This window comes from Telopea speciosissima, chromosome 5, assembly GCF_018873765.1.
Source record: "Telopea speciosissima isolate NSW1024214 ecotype Mountain lineage chromosome 5, Tspe_v1, whole genome shotgun sequence".
Taxonomy (NCBI): Eukaryota; Viridiplantae; Streptophyta; class Magnoliopsida; order Proteales; family Proteaceae; genus Telopea; species Telopea speciosissima.
Genome location: NC_057920.1, coordinates 33,639,015 through 33,657,419, shown reverse-complemented (window position 1 = coordinate 33,657,419; position 18,405 = coordinate 33,639,015).

The following is an 18,405-nucleotide window of genomic DNA, read 5'->3' as shown; positions in this document are numbered from 1 at the left end:
GAGCCTTGTAATCCCAACTTGGTTCAGTACTTTTACTGCAACTTGGTGCCATCTGGGGCACAAGAGTTTGGACTGTTGAGTGGGGTAAAGGGAGTGGATATTAGGTTGACCACTGCCTCACTAGTAGGGATATTAGGACTGCCTGATACAGGAGAGAGGTGTTACTACAAGCCTCGAGTTGACATTTCTGAGATGTTTTTTTTGGAGACCAGGAGGCTGGTTTTCAAAGCACTGACAGGGTCACAGGACACACCTAAGTCTAAGGCTTCCTATAAGCCTAGTGCTAGAGTGACCAGTAGGTGTGTTACCTACAACATCTACCCCAAGGGCGGCAATAGGGGTAGTATCTCTATGATGAGGGCGTATATCACATATTGTCTACTGGGAGCTGGCAGAGGGGGTCCGATCATCAACCTCCTGTACCTATTACTCCAGGTTATGTTGTACCATGCACAGAACCCTTATGATGGGAACCTTCCGTATGGGAAGTTCCTCACCTTGGTCTTTAGGCATTTTGAGGTTCCTTTGGTGGATGAGTACATGGAGAAGGATAGATCCAGGCCTACTGATAAGACCTCGATACTGAAGAAGAAGGTGCCAGGGGAGGATCCACCAGAGGATGAGGAGCAGATAGAGATGTAGCAGAGGGATGAGGAGTTGGAGGAGGTGCAGGGTGGTGATGAGCATGAGGAGGTGCAGGGTGATATCGAGGGTATGCATGGAGAGGAGCAGGATGTTGGTCTGCAGGACGTGGGTCAGGGCAACTTTAAGGGTGTTGGCACACAGTACATAGACTTACCTGCCTATGAGGCAACAGGTGCCACCAGTTCTCAGGTTTTAGGGCCTTTCGGGTGGGCGCAGATGATGTCACATTTCCAGGGCCTCAGTACCCAGCTTTCTGACATGGCGACTAGGATGGATCGGGGTTTCACTTTATTGGAGAGCAGGGTAGGATCTGTTGAGCAGGGCTTGGACTTCTGGGACAGATTCTATCGTGTTGACTCACGCCAGGCACATCCTCCTTCGAGTGACTTACCTCCATCGGAGTAATTCTTCTTACCAGCTCTGGTGTCTATGCTACGTGGTTCTGACTTATCTTTTCTTTTCTTTTTTAGCTTATGTACTTTTCTTTATTTTTTTTTCTTTTATGTTGGGTTTATATGTAGTTTTCTTTTTGTCAATTTATGTAATTATCTGAAAGTAGTACTATCAGTCAAGATTTATGTAGTGGCTTAGCCACAGTTGTCTTTTATTTAATGGAAATTATGCATGTTTTATTTAATTACATCTACCTCCCCTGTGACTTTTAATTATTACTTGTTTTAGTGTTGATAGCTTATTATCCCTAATCTGCATCCCATGAATGTAAGAAGAGCCTCACGCTTTGATACCATGCTCTGTTACACCCCAAACCACCCCTTGGGAGGATTAGGTAGGTGACCCGAATTGCATAACGGCAATCCGCCAAATCCCACGGATCTAGAAGCTGTTATTATATTCATGTGTCCACAGTCATCACATTACTATAGGAAAGATCAGAGTGCTACAGATAAACTACAATTACAATAACAAGAGGAAGCATAGCGATACGGGAAATGATGATAATATATACATACATGTGATTGTTCTGGTACATATCCCAAACTACCCACAAATTGAAAAGTCAAGCTGACAAGAAACAAAACCAAAGAAAATACATACATATATATATATATATATATATATATATATAGGGTGAGCTAACTCAAACCCAAAAAGAAAGTAAGAAGACTACAACAGAACCACAGGCAAGACATGGATAAACTCCTAAACAAAACAAAAAGGAGTCCCCAAGATAAAAAGAATCAAGTGCACTCTTCAATGGTCTTCATCAATGACCACCGAGAATGCACGCATCATCGGCACGACCTCCGTAGAGGTCCACACCAATATCATCATAATAACCAGGGCTCTCCTCCTCGTAATGAGCCTCCATGCCACAGCGGCATCGATTTGCAAAATCATCTAAGTAAAACATATATAACAGAGTGTGAGCCCCACTGAGCTCATGAGCAAAACATATCATCATGCATGCATGCGTAACCATAATCCACATGATCCTACATGATATGCAAGTCTAGATTATTTATTAGCCACCTAGCAATACAACTAAGTCAGGTCTGTGCTACTACAATCCCCAATACATGTATCCCTGGTGCGGGCTTGGTTACCCCTTCCCGCGATACACCCATTGAGTTGTCGGAGAGGACCAGTCAGCTCCCGCATTTGTTCACCAAGGTCAGCCCAACCAGCCCTCTGTGATTAACCTGTGGAGAAATCCATCACATTTCTCATTTCTTTTCTTTTCTGGCATATAGCCCGACATATAGCCCATAATCATCATTCCAGTGCAAACACATTTTTTTTCTTTTCTCATATACACATATGATTACCCTCACAGGCATCCAACACCTTAACCCCTATTGGCAAGGGTGCGTAGCACGGGTGATGGAACTCTAACCCCATGTCTATATGGCATCGTATGAGTCAGGTGGTGTCAACCGCATCCCATACTACGGGCTACCACAGACCTCATTTCCAAGCCGACTACGACATCTAATCTAACATTCACAATGATCAGATAATATTCATAGTGTTGATCAACAGACAATCATTGTTCAGTAATTTGAGTAATTGAACAGAATTAAATAACACAGCATTTAAGATTTAAAAATTTTTGCCGGCATACAGTTACACATGCATATATGATAATACTTCACTCACTTGGGTTTGGTTCTAGGAACTCGGTTGCAAATTCAGTTCCAACAGCAGTTTGATTGTAGACCTCGAGCGTGGGATCAAATCCTAGATGTAAATCAGAAAGTGTCATGTTAAGTTTCCAATCTATCTTTGGTAGTCCTAGGGTTAACCTAAGCTTACAGGGTTGACCCGGTGTTCAGTTGGTTCTCACTTGGAATCCTTTGGGCCTTGCACTGGGCCTTAGGTCTACATCCCGATGCATCACCCAGAGATGGTGGTCTAGGGTAAAATGGTCATTCTCAGTGATTGTTCTTGACCCTAGGTCATATTAGGTTTACAGTGCTGTCCATAGCCTGACAGTGCTGTAGAACCAAGCACAGGCAGGGTTTCCATCACTTGTGGGGCCCACTTGGGTTCCCAAGCCATACCTTCATAAGGACAGATGTAGGGAGGGGCATTTAGGTCATTTTCCACCTTCTCGTACTGCACCATGGCCAATGGATGAGGTTCCCTAAGCCAGATCAGCAATTCTGCCAACATCCATTCACTGGGAGATGTCTCTGGGCGTTGGGAGCATCGCCCAGTGCATCACCCAGTGCATCGCCCAGAGTCTTCAAATCGACAATGGGCTGAGATCCCAAGGTTGTAGCTCATAAGCGGTGATCAAATCATCACCCCATGCATGTTAAGTCATAAGGTGACCCCTGGGGCGATCTTCATCATGGTTCATTTGGATTTTCCATTGGGCCCACCACTTGGCTGCCAAAGCCTGCCCAGACAACCCAGTGAATAGTATCATAGGGTTTTCTCCAGTTTTAGATCTGGATTTTGGTCACATGCAAGGCTGGAAACAGATGTAAAATGATGTTCTAGGGCTGCTTCCACCTAGGGCTTGGTCCCATGTAGCCAGGGTTTACATCCAGGGTTCCAATCAATCAGGCAACTGAGCATCTGGCAGTGCAGCTGTGCACAACCAGATTTCAGTTTCAAGAACAACATATCAGACTTAAAAAATTTACTAAAAATCTTAGATCTCCCATGCTCTATGCTTGCATGGCAGATCTGGAACCATCCATAGCATTTTCCAGCTATTATGGGCTACTTAAGAGTAGAGAAATCAACAAACAGAAGAGTTCTCAAAAGGGCAGTAGGTGTTTCATGAGATTTTTATACCTACACAAGTGTGAGAAGCTCGATCCCAAGCCTTGGATGAGAGGCTGCACTTCCCTTCCTTCTTCTCTTCCTTTTCCTTCTTCTTTCTTCTTCTCCTTCCTCCCTTTTCTCTCTTCTCTCTCTTCTTTCTCTCCTCACAGTTCCAATAGTGCTAAGGACTCTAAATGAGCCCAAGGCACCCCTATTTATAGGCCAGCCCATGACTAGGGCTTGTTTGGCTATTAAGTCCTATTTCCAAAATGCATTGTTTGCTGCATTTACAGCCACTCTAGGCTATCTAGTGGGGTCCATAGTGAACCAAGGGTATGAGGTGGTCCCTCAGACTCCCCTCTATCTATGGAGGGTGCCCATGTCCATTATGGGTGGTCCCCATAATTTAAATCCATTAAAATATGTTGTTTTACTCACTGGGCGATGTCTCTAGGCCTTGTCTGCATCGCCAAAGGCTTATCGCCTGCAGATTTCAAAGAAAGTCGAACTCAGGCTGGGGCTTGCACAGTAGTTTTACCCTTGGTCAAGGCATTGCACCCACATGCCATTTAGAGGTTTTTACACACTTTTCTAGAGGTGGGTCCCACAGTTATGGGGAGGAGAGAGATTACCTGCGGTCCAAGCCATACATACTGCTATGAGCTGTGCAGTTGTAGGGGTTTGCTATCCACCTTCTGACAGGTATTTAGGAGGACATGCACACAGTTTCCTCATTAATCCAAGTCATTGGAGTGATGCTCCACAGTGTTCCAGGTTGCCTGGTCAGGGCTTCCTGTCCTTCCATAAAAATTTCTAGCCAGTCAGGAGCTGGGTTTGACAGCTACGCTTTCTCTTTCTTCCTATAATTGTAGATTACCTACAACACTCTGATATTATTTGTGATAATGTTTTGGATGTGTGTCCGTGAGTGTATTAACTGCTTCTAGATCCGTGGGATTTGGCGGATTGTCGTTATGCAATTCGGGTCACCTACCTAATCCTCCCAGGGGGTGGTTTGGGGTGTGACATATATATATATATATATATATATATATATATATATATATATATATATGTAAAACCAAGTTCAACCACCAGATTGTTCCAGATTCCTGCTTGGGAATGATTGTGACGCACCCAACTCAAAATACATGGTTCCATCCATCCCAAACTCAAAGTACGTACATCCATCATTTCCAAAGTTCCCAAACCAACTGATAAAAAAAAAAAAAAAAAAAAAAAAAAAAAGGGAGACAGACAAGAAAACAAAGAAAACTAAAAGAAAAGTTCCAACAACATCTGATCCAAAGACAAGTGAAAAAAAGTCTGGTTTAAAGCAACTTCAAATTTTCTAAGAGAGAGAAATGGGCTAATCCTCCATGCCATCGCCACCACCACGGACGAGAAAGGTGTTGTTGTCATTCAAATCCTTCTCCATTCTCCCGAGGCACTGACCCTTAGAGGAGAACTGCTTCTTGACATCTTCAAAGCCCTCCATCATCCTTAGGTTCATCCACCTGATGGCCAACAGAATATCACTCCTACCTCCCTCTCGAGCACCATAAGTCCCTGCAGCAAATGGACCGGATCCCATGAACTCAATGTCATCATCATCATCATCATCGATCTTTCTGGGTCTTCCACCCTCCCCATACTTGACCTGCTCCTTGGAACTATCATAGTCGCAATACAATCCCATCCTCTATATGGCATTAAACCCAAAAGGCCCCTCAGAGCTGGTTTCCTTGGGTTCATGATCAAGGTCTATCCCAAAATACCGAAAGATCTGGGTAAGCAGTCTACCATATGGCAAAGTGTTCTTGCAGGTAGGATTTATTACTGCATGGACCATGTGTTGAATGATCACATATGGAAGACAAATGTGCTGGCCAGTATATAGGGAGTATGCCAGTGCTGCTGCCATCAAAGGAGGTTGAGTGTTGTGTCCTTTGGAGGGAGCCAAATTAGTCTAGGCTATGAATGTGAGAACCCGCTGAGAAGGAGGAAACCTTAAAAGATCTTCATTTTCATTAGAATTATTGTTTGTGAGTGTCCTAAACAATTTTTGATTATCTGCTGGGGACAAACACCTGTTGGGATCACTGCCAGGGGCATGATAGACCCTGTCTCCCTGTGCAGAAACATCAAGAAGGATCCCCAACTTCACCTCATTGAAAGCAATGGTGACCCCCTTCACAAAAGAGGTTAGCTTGATGCCCTCCTCATCCTCCTTGACCAACACCAGATTTGAATAAAATTCCCTAACCAATGTGGGGTAATAAAAGTCCAGATGAGTCAACATGCTACTCCAATTTAGCTTGCTGAATCTGGCCCCCACCTTGTAAGCAAGTAACTCTTCTACCACCATGTCCCTCTCTACCAAGATTTTCTGTTGTGGAGGTGCTCTCGGAAGATTCCCTCAGTTTTTGCCAATATGAACCTCCCCACATTATAGGCTATAGGAAGAGATGGTACTATGGCCAGATCCTTTTTCCTTTTTGGAGCCATGAGTAAAATCCTACACACAAGACACCACCCTAGAAGACAACAATAGTAAGCCAAATTGGAATAAATGAGATATGAGTGGCACGTATAATTATAAATGCAAATGCCTATGTGATATGGAAACTATTGGATGAGAAGATTTCACAATGAGAAGGTTGGACATGATTACCATTGGAAATATGATTAAACTAAGAGAAGAAAGATAAGAGTTATAAATCCATAGGAGAATCTTATAGCATAAGCATGAAGGGATGAGATTGATATGAACAATTTATGCTTTTGGCTACCCTACACCCCAACCAATACCAAACAAGCAAGTGATTGAATGAAATATCCAAATAAGAGACAAAGATTGATTTTTATATAGTAAAAGGGGAGGGGATGAATTTTAAAGATTTCACTAACACCCACATGAACAAGGAAAAATGCTTGAGGATGTATTAAGGGAATGATTATCTATGAAGTTTTAGGGCAAAGAATAAGTTAGACATATCTTTGAAGAGTTTTCCCAAAGTATTGAGAATTTGAGAATTTTATCTCAACCAAAAACCCTAGCCTCAATCGATTTTGGCATGGTTTTGGTTTATACATGGCAAGGAAAATACAACCAAAGGCAAAATACAATAGCAAACTTGAGATGTTTATCCCTAATCCATGGAAAGGGGGGAGAAGATGAAGAGACACCACCACAAACCCTAGAAATGGAAAGAAGAGAGAAAGGAAGGGAGAAATGGGGAGAGAACCATACCTTGAGAAAGTGAGAGATAGATCCTAGGGCTTGGACTTGCCAAGAACCACCAAAGAGGGGCAAGGATGCTTGGATAGAAGTTCTTTGGAGAGCCTTTTCCCCTATGGTTGTATCCCTCTCTTTTGGAGCCAAAATGAGTTTGAAAACTCGTGGCTTTGTTTTTATAAAATTCGATGAATGGACGCACGAACGGATCCACTATCGTGATTCTGCCCATGAATCCACCCTCATAAAATTATAAATTTTCATTATTAAAGCTGCACGGAACATCGAACGGATCCACCCTCGTGAGTCCGTCCGAAGATCCGATCGCCTCAGTATTTTTATAAAACCTAGTCTTCTAAGAATGGATGAACGAACGGATTCACATTCCACATCCGTCTGTTAGTCCGTCCTACTTGTTTTGCGATGGAGCCAGGAACGAACTTATAGCAATGATTCCGCCCGTGAGTCCATCCATTTTCTTTTAGGATTTTGAGCCCAGAATTTTTAGACCTTTTGGCCACACCTATATTTGATGATTATGTGCCTATATCCTAGTTTTACACCCATGTAGTTTAGCCCATACGTGGTTATTGTTTGATCTAGATGTAAACTATGGTGTCTACATTTTAGGGCCTACCTCAGCCGGGCCAGCCAATAAAAAATGGCAGGCATTAGTACCGGTGTGGCTCCCCTCTTATATGTGAAAATGAGAGCTGCCCTTGAAGATGAAACCTTAATAGGTGTACCAAATGTAAAATTTGTGTTTAGACAGGGCAAGAAGGGTGACGACCTAATGTCAAACTTGTTACCCTAGACTTAGTTATAATGACCAATAGAGACCTAGTCTAAATGAAAATCACTTACGAAACCCCACAGGTAAGTGGCAATCCTAATTGGAATTTTACTTGGTATATCCAACTCTTTTACTTAGATCCATAGATGGAGTCTTGAGTCATATTTAGACTTTTAAAACAACCTAGTATACCGTACCTAAGACTAGCCTACCCTTGTGAATTTACCTAGGTGACAGATTCATCCTTAGGGATATGAATGTAATTATTGAACTTATACTTATGTATTTGTGTGAATTTAAAATAAAATAAATATATCACTTAAGTCTTGGAGTGTGTGGCTAGACTGATTTCTCCAGCACTATAAATGCGACCTTGTCTTGACCTTACTATATTGGCTAGTTGGGCCCCGACCTTAGTCAAGTTGATTATGGGTTAGTGTTCAATGGATTCGGTTGTGACCGGATAGATCCTGGGTAGGTTAAAGGTTAAGACCTACTTAAAAGAAATGGCTTAGACCAAAACTGGTAAGAGATTGTTAGTTTTCGAAAGAAGACCAGTATAGACTTTCTCTGATGAGTTGACCGAGTTGTAAATTATAAGGTTGTGAGGGCTGGAACTAAAGGATGTAACAAGACCTTCTCCAACAATAGGAGATTCCATCAATATTCCAAATCATTCTAAAGTTGGGTTAGGTAATGAGATAACCCAAAGTGAAAGTATTCAAATATGAACCCTATGTTGGGGACTATATAAGGTTAAATCTTGTAACTCAAGGATGATAAAGTGTAATACCGACCTGATTGGGAAGATCTGAGGGACCTTCTGTTCCTTGTAACTTAACTTAGTATTTGGAGCCTTGTTTCCCTTGGGGTATTGTAACCATCAACTCTTAACCCAGTTAAGTCCAGAGTTACTGTGAACCGTACCCCGTGGTAATGTGACTCTTAAAGGAAGGGGAATTGTAAGCCCTGATTTGCTGTGTCATATAGGCACTGCCCCACCTTAACCGGATCCTTGGCTTAGTTCATGCAGTGGGTGACTAAAGGTGTTGTTACTCAATAGTCCTCACGCATTGAGGCCCTAGACGCGTCAAATTTTGGGGATGAAATTTTTAATAAGGTTTGGGAAATGTTACACCCGCACCTGAAATATACCCTAATACCCTGGGACAAATTAGACTTTTATCAATGGGTAATGCCATGGTGGCAATGGTCAACATCTATGGCCTTGAACTTAAATTACCACTATGAGTGTTCCCACAAAGTCCTGGAAGTATGGGTTAAAGCCCCGTATCTTTCCTTGAAGTTTGGGCCCTGACAGCAGCAATGGAGTCACGAACGGACTCACTCGACTGGTTCCGCTAGTGGATCTGCCCATGCTATTGCTTGTCCTTTTGATTTATTTTCCTATGGGACCCACATCCCCGTGTCCCGGACACCATAATTAGATCCCCAGACAATATGAACTCCCACCATTACCATTAATTGGTTAATTGGGCCATGAAAGTGGGCCCACAAGACCTAAAAATAAATAATGAGTTCTTCTATTTTAGCATGAACCAAACAAACCCTAAAGACTATTATGCCTTATAGGACTTAGGGCTGACCCAAACATGTCCTAACTAAATGGCCCTAATAGGATATGACCTTGGCCAAACAATCCCTAAAGCCCATTTAAATCTAAAAGACCATTGTGTGTTTTAGGGGCACCTAAACAAATAAGACCTAAGGCCCCTTTTGATCTTTAAAAGATAAAACATGACTTCATATTCTCTTATCTCTTCCCCTCCAAGCAAACCGTGGAGGAGAAGAGACAAGGAAGAATAAGAAGTGGAAGTAGGAAGAGGAATGAGAGGGGAAGCGAAGAAGATGGAAGGCATGCCAAGAAGGCTGACTGCCCTACCTTCTTCCCTCCTCATGCTCGACCAAGGCTTGAAGAAAAGAAGAAAAAGGGAAGAAGGAGAAGAAGAGAAGGAAGGAAAGGAAGAGAAGGAGGAAGTGGAGGTGGATCTTCAAGGCTGGCTAGGGCTGGGATTGGAGCTCCACTCAGCAAGGTATGACCTAATTCTTGGTACATCCCTCTTTTCCATTTTTTATTCTTGATTAAAGTAGATTCCTTGAGCTTGAGCTAACCTAGGGTTCCATTTGGGACTCAAGGTGAGGCTTAATCCTTAAATGGAGCTCTAATGGTGATGACCAAACCCTAGTTAAGGTTTCTATAAGCTGCCTTGCAGCCATTGTTGCTGAATCCTTAGCTAAACCCTTATGTGGTCTTAGATCCATGAGGTAGACCTTGGATCTAATGACCCTAGGGAGACCTAAGACACCCCCTCCATGACCCTGAGTGTCATGTGAACTCTAGGTTCCAAGCTAGAGGAAAGACCCAGAAAAATCTCGAAAAAGAATTTCAACGGACGAACGAATGGATTCACCATCAAGGTTCCGTCCGTCCGTCCATCCAGTATAATCCCAGTGACTAGACCTGAATGGATGAAGGAACGGAATGACTCTGTTGCCTCCGCCCGCGGGTCTGTTTAATCTCGGGAATGTCTTAGGGATCGAACGGATGCAGGGATGGATTAAGATGATGCTTCCATCTATGGTTTTGCTCGCTCTCGGATGTGTCTCAGAAATCGAATAGATGTAGGAACGGATCCAAGTAGAAGTTTCATCCATCGTGTTTTGACCTTTTGGCCTAAATGGAGTTAGGGACGAACTCACCCTGTTACTGTCGTCCGTAAGTCCGTCCGTGCTGTCTTGGTTGAAACTTGATTTTAACTTTGGGGGCATAACATGGGACCCCTCTATACATCTTTTGATGATTGCTTTTATATTCTACCCAACTCGATGGATAGCTGGTGCACCAGTGAGATTCATGTCAACCACGCCGGGTGACATCTGAGTTCAGTGAGTGGGTTTTGGGTGACTTTGTTGGGCTTAAATATATATATTAAGCAATCATTACCATGCTATTATATAAAATATATGCATTGTGTGCATTGCATTATTTATCTCAAATGTGATTTGTTATGAATGTGAGGTAATATTGTTCTCACTATTGTATCGGATTATGGTGCCGGGTGTGTCGGTACCGGAACCCCAGAATTTAATTATAAAACTTGTTATCTGTCATCCTGATCTGTATGCACCATGCTGTACTGGTACCCCGGTACTAGATGGAATGGGACGTTGATGCACCCGAAATACCTCTCGGGATGATAGGACTTGCATGTAGTATATCTGTGGCTAGGATTCTTGCTTCCTTATGCTACGACCCTTGCCAATAGGGGTTTATGTGTTGGATAGTCTAAGCACCTATTGCCTGTGGAGGGGAGAGAGGCCAGGTCAGGGGTAGTGATGGCTATCGGGGTCTGGCACTAGGTGGTCTGATGGCTTCTACTAGCGTAGGCTCCTGTGTGATAAATGAGATTTCATTAGGGCAATAAGTTAAGTGACCCTCAGTTTCTCCCGAGTTATCACAGTAGCATACACTTGACTTAGAATATGTGTGCTAGATGGAAAATGAATCTAACATTAGCATGCATCATGGATTGCTTAAAATTGCGTGTTTATGTGTATGTGCATTCCCCCTTTGCTCTCTCACTAGCTTGTGGAGCTAATCCCATTGCGCAACCCCTTTTTAGTTGATATACAGGTAATCTCTTGATGCGCACTTATAGTTACGAATCAAGTGGAGCCGGTGGCTATTACTTGGATGTCGATGTATACCCAAGGATGGTGCCCTAGTGGCGTGATTTATTATTTATTTTTGTATTCATTTTCATACATGTATAAACTTTACGTTTAATTATAAGGAGAGAAATGAATTGTTATGAAATATTAAAATTGTATTACATGTTACCATTAGAGAACCGATGGTCTATATTCACATGATTTAAATAAATTTTGCTTCCGCTAACTTTGTAATCGGAACGATTTATTCCATTGGGTACGTTTCCTGCTGTTATCATGACTTGATGACAGGGTGGAATGTGGCTCGGGACACTGTATCAGTGATCCTGGTAGGTATTGGGATGACACTGGTTGTCCCAGTCACCCCCTTTATTGTAAAATACCTTTCATCGGGTTGGGGGCATGGCACTTTCTCCCCAAAAGCATGTAATAACCCAACCTTGCCTAGCAATGGAAAGACTAAAAAATCCGGGTGGACTGGGGTGCCTAATACCTTTCCCAGACCATAACTTAACCTGTACCCAGACTAATGGACTGATCAGTCCCTAATGGGTACCACATGAGAGTCTTTACATTTACATTTCGGGTCCTAGACCCTCCTCTAGGTGGCGGCTCCAACTTTCACATTCGCCCCTCTCGCTTGGACCCCCCACGAAGGCGAAGAGGTGGAGTCCATATGGCAATCCCCTGCCATGTCATTGTCCTCACAGTGGCAACTCTGTTGGGGAGTAATTCACTTTACTTGTATAGTTTAGGTCAGACTTTTGATGTTACATCCATGCCTGGATTTGCTATTAATTATAATTTCTCTCTCTTATGACGTGTAGATTCTGCTGCCGTGTACGTTGGTGAGCTATTTTCGCTCGTGGTCCAACCTAGCCACAAGATAGTTGACCATTTCACAGGCCTGCTTATGGAGGAGAGGTTCCTTAACTAGTAGTGGGGAAGATTTATCAATGGTGATTTCGTCGATCATTCTCCTAGTACTAGTCCCCGGAGTGAAGAGTACCAGAAGGCGTTCCCTGTGTCCCAACACCTAGACACCTCTTTTGGCGATGAGCTTAGCATTGCGATCGAGAAACTCTTCGGGATCACAAAGGACATGTCGTGACGGTTAGGGGTAAGATACTGCCCTTGTGAATATTAGTATACCTTCCCCTTGTTGGCCTTGAAGTGTGGGACAAAGCCCAATCAATTTCCTTAGGGTTCTGCCCTTTACAGCAGCAACGGACACACGAACAGACTCACCAAGACTGCTACCGTCCAATAGTCCACCCATGCTATTTAAGGCTTTTGTGTGTTTTCCTTGTGTGGGACCCACACCTTATACCCCGAGCATCCTATCTAGGCACCTAGACAAGGTTGGCCCAGCCCTTGGTCTCATTGGCTTGTGGGTGTGCCATATAGGTGGACCCATTTGCCTAAGTAGGCTTTTAAATGAGTTTTGGCGCTTAAAGCCCAAGCCAAACGGGCCCTAAGTGGGGATTAGTCTTAAGGGCAAGACTTGGCCATTAAGGCTCATTACTTCTCCTATCAACCCAAAACGTTGGGAGCTGAGGAGTATTGAAGGCCTTGGAGAAGAAGAGCTTGGAGGGACTATGGACGTGGAAATCACCTATTAATCCATCTTTGAGGTAAATATCCTCATCTTCCTCCCTCTCTTTTTCATTTTCGGGTTTGGGGATCCCCTTGGGATTGATTCCAAGCTTGGAGTTTCCTTTGGGAACCCAATAATCCCTAATTAATACTTCATTTGAGACTCATATCCCTTTCCCTTAATGCCTTCATGGTTGTGATGATCTAAATTTGTTGTTCAAGCATTGAAGACCTAGATTAAGTTTTGGAAAAACATTGGAGATGAATCTAACCCCTTGAATCCTTTAAGTTCTTTAATGAACTATATATTTGGACCTCCAAAGAAGGTTTGGACTCACCCCCCCAACCCTAGAACCTCTATGGTTCCATGGATGAAGGGCTGGAGGTGGGGATCTTTATAGATTTCAAAAGAAGGGCGACAAATCCACGAGCTAATCCACTGTCGTGTTTCCGCCCGTTAGTCCATCCAGTATAACCTAGCTGTTTAGCTTGGGCGGAGCCACGAACGGACTCACTGGGTGAATTTGCCCGTAGCTCAGTTCACTCTCGGGAATGTCTCAGGATTTGGACAGATGCACGAGCGGATCCATGTTCCACATCCGCCCGTGAGTCTGTTCCATATATTTTCTAGGTTTAGCCTGGATGGATCCATGATCGGACCCACCTGGCTGCCTCCGTTCCTGCATCCCCCCCTCCTATCTTGACATAAACTTTAAAGAAATTGTTGGGACCCACCTACACACTTCTAACTATTTTCTCATGCATCCTCAGACTTTGAAATCTGTACGGGAGTACGTGCATTAAGGCAAACCCTACCAAACACACCGAACGATAAGCAAGCAAACTGTGAGTGGATTTTGGGTGATGTTTGGGCTTGATACATACTATGTAACTATATAGAATACATGATGTTTTGTATGCTTACATTCATTCTTACCATGTTGCATCTTTGCATATAAAACCATGTTGGATACGAAATGATGATATGTGGATATATTTACTTTACTTTATTATATTGGGTTACGGTGCCAGGTATGCCGGTGCTGGAATCCTAGAGATTCTAGTTGTATTCATTGCTTACCATCCTGGTCTGTATGCACCGTGCCGTGCGGGTACCCGAGTATTAGATGGAATGGAACGCTGATGCACCCGAAATACCTCTTGGGACGATAGGACTTGCATGTAGTATATTTGTGGCTAGGATTTATGCTTCCTTATGCTACGACCCTTGCCAATAGGGGTGTATGTGTTGGATAGTCTGAGCACCTATTGTCTGTAGAGGTGGGAGAGGCCAAGTCAGGGGTAGTGATGGCTATCGGGGGCTACCACTGGGTGGTCTATGGCTTCTACCAGCGTAGGCTCCCTTGAGATAATTGAGGTTTCACTGGGGCGATAAGTTAAGTGACCCTCAATGTCTCCCGAGTTATCACAGTAGCATATACCAGGACTTAGACTGTTTGTTAAGTAAAAAATATATTTAACATTACATTCATCATGGACTATGTGTGATTGTGTGATTGTGTGTTTGTGCACTCCCCTTTCTCCTCACTGGCTCAGTGGAGCTAACCCCCTGTGTACACAACTTTTTAGATTTTGATGCAGATGGTGGGTACTTGGATGGCTTAGAAGCTCAGCCAGTAGAGTACGATAGTATTGGCAGAGAGGAGCCTGAGTTTGTGTAAGATGAACACGGCGACGGTTGCCCCTGTGACGATTGTGCTTAGGGCACTGATGTTGTTTGGGGATCGCCCCACCTTTTGATTCTTTTGGGGCTTGGTGCCCATCATTAACACTTTTTTTAATAACTTACTATCATTCTGAGTAGTTATGTCATGGTCAGCGATTGTCGGTATTAAACTATTACTGTATCACCTAGCCATCTGAACATATTATAACTGCTGATGTAAATATTGCTTTCACTCATATTATCTCTAATGTTTAGTGGAATATTCCTTTCTTGATATGCAAATGTATTCATTTGGGTGGGTCCTTGGTTGTTGATTATGGCTTGGGACTTTGTGTCGTTGATCCTGGTAGGAATTGGGGTGACGGGTGTTATCCTAATCACCCTCTTGACTGTGCTTATGGCCTAAGCTTGGGATAGGGGCGTGACAGCGTGGTATCAAAGCATGATACTCTGCACCAAACATGGTTCACCAATAACTCTTGATTTACTCTACACAATAGGGTCTAAATTATAAGCCTTCAACTGACATAATTGGAATGTGTGCAGAGGGAGAAGACTAGTTAGGGAGAAATTTGGGAACCATGGCAAATAATAGGGACAACATTAGAATTAAAGAGTCAATATATATAGCTATATAAGTTCCCTATACATCCATCTATCTGTTTGCTCAACCTCCAGTGGAGGCAAGCAAACCCCACACAAACTCAAAAGAAAGTTCCCAAAATTACAGCCAGAAGAACTATAATCACACACTCAAAAAAAAAAATAAAAGAGAAAAGAAAAGAGCGAAAATAAAATATTGTTCACAAACATCCCTCCAAACCATAAGGATATCATCCAGAGAAAGTCAAAATGTAACTCCAATAGCCTGGGGTCTAGTCACCCATCTCCTCATCACTACCCTCATCTTCTTCATCATTGCCTTCATAATACAGGTAGGCATTGATGTCATGAATGTCCTCTGTCCATGGATACCTGCAAAACCTTGTAGCATGTCTGAATTGAGCCTAGCCATGTTGGTATTCAGCTGGCCAAGGGCATCAAAAATAGCACCCATATTTGAGGTTCCAGAACTGGAAGCTCCAGCAGCAGACTGCATTGGAACTCCTCCCTCATCATCACCATCACTTTCCTCGGTACTCACATCTTCACCACCCCCTGGGGCCACTGGCTCCCCATTACTGAATGTGTTGCATCTGATTTGCATTCGGGCCAGGGAATTTCTCCCAAAAGGTTCCTTGTAGCTCTCACAGGGTGGCTCATCTTTTAGGTTAACCTGAAAATGCTCAAGGTTGTGGGTGAGAAGCCTTGCATAAGGTAGAGTCTTCTCTATTCTAGACTTGAACAGCACCTGCTCCATGTGCTTGACCATGATGAAGGGCAGACTTACTTCGACACCCTGATGCAAACAGTACCCCAAAGTTGCAGCCATGAGAGATGGTTCTGTGTTGTGCCCCTTGACCAGAACCAGGTTGGTCTTGGCTATCATAGTCAAAATCCGTTGTGACTTGCCAAAGGAGGTCAAGTTCACTCGGTACTCGTACTTATCATTAGTCATGGTAGTGTATAGCTGCTTGTACTTTGCCTTGGACATGTAAGTCAAAGGATCCCTTCCTAGTGGGTGATAAACACGGTTCCCAGCAGAACTGATCCCTAAGATAACTCCCAATTCCACCTCATTGAATGATATCCTGACTCCCTTCACAAAAGAACTAATTCGAAGCCTCCCTGCATCCTCCTGAATAACCGTCATGTTGGAGTAGAAATGCCCAATTAGTTTGGGGTAGTAGTACCTGGGCAAGGCTAGCATGTCAAACCACACCAAGTACTCGAATCTCGGCCCCACTTTGAAGGCAACCAACTCCTCTACTATGACATCTCTTCCCACCTCAATCTTTCTGTGGCGAAGCTTCTGAGGGTATAAGCTTTCCGCCTCTGCTGACACAAAGAAGTTGGTATCAAAGCGAACCGAGGCTGGAACTGGTGGTGCTGCTGCTGTAGGAGCCCTGTTTCCCCTAGTTTTGGGGGCCATCTTTTCACCTTAATAATCTACATACACAATCAATTAAACAAAAAGGATAATGTGAGTGCTTAGACACTCTAACTCCAACAAGATATAGAGATTAAGAGTAAAACACAGCAAACAATTGATCCACATTCATTAAGACAATAAAAGAGGATTGGGAGGAAGAAAATCCCAATAAACCTTCCACAAAACCAATCATGACATTAAAAAGATCAAACACAAAGGCACAATTAATATGTTGTAAGTGGATAACAATACATCTAAAGTACAGAATAAATTCCTTCTCAAATGGCAAAATTTGGGAATTCTTGCAAATTTCCCTTTAAGGCATTGACAATGATGATAAACAAGTAATAGTACATCAAAAATTATAACAAACTCATGGAATGTGGGAAGAATTAAAATGAATTTCATGTCACAAAACTGATTACCCAAAACAGTGGGAAATTTTAGTTTTGGCAAAGGTTTGACTAACCCTAGCCCTAATCGATGGGTGTATACATGGTTAAACATGTTCACAAACAGATTAGGAGTTGAGGAAATAAGAAACACAAGATTTCAACATCCTTTAAGTAATCAAACACAATACTACGGAAAAAGTGAAGAAAAACCTAACTAGAAACCCTAGAGAAGGGCTAAGAACAAGTTCAAGGAAGCCACGATGGGAAAGAATCACATACCTTGAAGTGAGAAGTTAAGATTTGAGGTTGAAGAGGTCCAAACACACAACCTTAGGGCTAGAAATTTAGAGCGAAAGAAGTGTAGACTTCCCTTGCTCTGTGCCTCTGCCTTCTCCAAACAAGCAAAATGAAAGGGAAAGGCACCGTTTGTATTCTTCTTAAAATTTTTCGAGCGGACGCACAATCAGACTCAATATCGTGATTCTTCCCTTAAATCTGTTGAGTATAGAAGGCCTGACCTTTCATAAGTTGAACTGCGCGGACGAATGAACGGAACCACGATATAAGGATCCGTCTATAGTTCCATTCGGCTCAATCTTCTCGGCCAATGAACACCCTAAGAACGGACGCATGAACAAACTCACGTTCCCCATCCGTTTGTTAGTCCATCCAGCCAAATTTTACGACGGAGTCACGAACGGACCCAGAAGATTAGATCCGTCCATGTTCTAAAGGGCTATTGGCCTATTTTGACATATGTTCATTTTTTGTTTAAACCGGACCGGGTGGGCCGTTTGGGATAATTTGGGGGCATTTTTGTAGTTTTTTGGGTTTGGTATTTTCTAAAAAGTGTCCTTTTCTCTTATTAGACGTGTGGATGCGATGTTGAGGGTCGTGACCTTCAAATCGATACCTATTTTGGCATATGTTCATTTTCGGTTTAAACCTGATTGGGTAGATCGTTTGTGGTTATTTGGGGGCATTTCTGTACTTTTTTGGGTTTGACATTTTCTAAGAAGTGTCCTTATCTCTTATTGGACGTGTGGATGCGATGTTGAGGATCATGACATGTTTGAATCGATACCTATT